Below are 2,725 nucleotides of genomic sequence, written 5' to 3'. Positions count from 1 at the left end.
GCCCACAGTCTTGATCACTTCGTCATAACCATCACACGCTTTCAACCACGCCCAAATCCTCCGTGACGTTATCATGCACTTCACACGCCCACATCATCATACAGATCACACGCCCACAAACCATCCTGTAAAATCATCACATCTGACCAACATTATCTTCCCCAAAGCATATACGTATTTATTATTCATTCTCTCTTCATTTGTTTGACTTTAAATCAATCTCGAACAGCTCAGTCTTCCCAAATGTTGCATAACTTGCTTTAATTGAGTCAGTGTTTCGCTCTGTGTAGTTCTTATTCCAGTCATCATGACTTGGATGAATGAGACACATGTGCAACAGATGAGTATCTTCATTGTCGAAAATTTCTCCTGCTGAGGTTTCTTCAGTCGAATACAAAGACGACTTAAATACTGAAAATAGCAGAAGCAGTGAAGAGGGAAATATGTTTTGGTTAATCTCTGTCTTAAAGAAGAGTTAATTCTGATGTAGTCTTACTCATCTACTTGTGAGTATTTTATTCCATTAATGTAATGACAATCATCATGACTTGATAAAGTTCTACACAGAGTCGAAACGTTGTCCGTATAGAAGCCTCTTCTGCAACGTATTTTCTCTTCCCTATAGTCGGCAGCTGTTTGGATTCCACTGTCTTCACCTTCCTAGAGTTTAATGGATTCCTCACTCATCATCCTGCCAAATAAACGAATTTACTGACTCCTCACATTTTTTTCAAATTTAATTCTATAAGCCTATTCACCATCCGCATCTATCTGCATATTTCTATGCTCCTAGAATATCTTTATCACCAAGATACCTCTACAAGCCCTCAAGAATTATCCTATGACTAATATACCTCAATAGGCCTTGAATTTTTTTTTACCGCAACATTTTTGTTCCTCTTAAGACCTTCCGAATTACTTTTATCACCAGTATTAACTATTAAATCCCTAGAATTATTGTATGACCAAACGTATCTGTAATAGATCTCCAGAAATAATGTCATTTTAAATTATTTGATTAGATATCTCATATAGAATAAAAAGGCATAGTACCCTGACTGGAACAAGACACTAATAACCCAAACACAGGAGACTGAAGCTTATGATGACGTTTCGGTCCGACTTAGACCATTAATTAGATTAGTTAATAGTCCAAGTCGGACCCAAACGTCTTAATTGGTTTCAGTCACATATGTCCGGATTATTTGTGTAGATATCTCATAAACCTTTTATCATCTCTGTCATCATCTTCTCAATATTTGTACTTTCACCAAGCAAACCACACTCTTTACCTCGCCAATCTTACCTCCAATAATGATCTTAATCTCAACAAACTTACCATCATAACATTAATCAAGATATGCAGTTGGCAAAGCCTATCTTACCATATCGACTTTCATTCTTATATTCCCAAAAATGTTTTACGCTGTGAATAAGACGCATGTGCAACACTCGGGTATATTTATTGCAAAAACCACGGGTTTCTGCAGTTTAAAATAACGCTGGACACAATAGAAAAAGTAATTTAAATGTGATTAGACCGTCAACCTTGCCAGAAAGTAGTCAGTCCATCATAAGTTGGTGATGTCTTACGTCAGACCCAATACTGATCTCACTTAAAATGCTTCTTTCGGAAAAATAATGATGTATGTTATGCCCAGAATACCTTTACTACGATAATAAAGCTCTGTGTCTTTAGTTATCTGTTAGTTTTGATATTCTCTCAAAATCGTCCAGCATTCCTGCTTATTGCTATCTAGGTCTTTTTCCTTTTGATTATATATTTCCAAGCCTAGATTAGATGCAGATGGATAATTACATACAGAACCATTTCCAGGGGTCTACATAGAAATAGTTCTTTATATAATTATCCACTCCCATGTCTAGTTTCTCACCATCACCAGCATATCCAACATCACCATAGATTTATATTCCTGTGATAACTTCGTATATCTGACATCAGCCTGTGATGACAAGGTATTTATTCCCTACTTAATCATCTTCCTGATTCCTATGGTTGGCTAATGGGGCTTAAAGCCTATCGACTTCACGGGGGTCAGTAATGTTTCATGTTACCTGCTTACCACCAGTCTAGTTTACTTTAATCGCCAACGTAGAAATTATAGTAAACTGTCGGTATATACTGAGAGACATACACATCGCTGTTTATATATGCTATCTTACCTATTTACATATATAAAAGTGAGATAATGGGTATGTTTTTAATTTCGAAGATATGCAAGAGCCTATGCCAGGGGAATTTTGAAACAGGCTTTTCTTTCCAATACCAGTTATACTAAAATTATATAGCGGATTACGTACAAGAGGAGTATTGGCAACACAATATCTACTCTTTATTTACCTGATAATTTTACCTAATAACGAGCAGAAACGCTTCCTCTGAACGTATTTCCTTGGACTTCATCCTCTTTTCTGCAACATTGCAAGCTCCTGATGGTGTGTTGATTGCAGCACGAAATGCCTAGATCTATAATTCAACTCCCCCCGTGATTGATTTGTGTATATATATATATATATATATATATATATATATATATATATATATATATATATATATATATATATATATATATATATATGTATATATATATATATATATATATATATATATATATATATATATATATATATATATATATATATATATATAAATATATATGTCTTTATTTATGTCTTAATTTGCTCGACTATATTCTATTCTACC

The 2,725-nt window shown here is 34.3% G+C and overlaps 1 protein-coding gene across 2 annotated transcripts in view; it reads left to right on the top strand.

Annotated features, from left to right (window-relative positions):
- The window catches only part of LOC128701863 (dopamine receptor 2), a 204,541-nt gene extending 202,037 nt beyond the window's left edge, over nucleotides 1–2,504 (top strand). For both annotated transcript variants that reach the window (XM_053795816.2, XM_053795818.2), the window contains one exon: nucleotides 1–2,504. This exon is cut by the window's left edge and continues 169 nt beyond it. The gene's annotated coding sequence lies outside the window, so the exon portion shown is untranslated.
- The last annotated feature ends 221 nt before the right edge of the window (nucleotides 2,505–2,725 follow it).

The sequence above is a fragment of the Cherax quadricarinatus genome, chromosome 69 (assembly GCF_038502225.1).
Source record: "Cherax quadricarinatus isolate ZL_2023a chromosome 69, ASM3850222v1, whole genome shotgun sequence".
Classification (NCBI taxonomy): domain Eukaryota; kingdom Metazoa; phylum Arthropoda; class Malacostraca; order Decapoda; family Parastacidae; genus Cherax; species Cherax quadricarinatus.
Note: the sequence above shows the minus strand (reverse complement) of the source record. Positions and strands in the feature narration are given on the sequence as shown.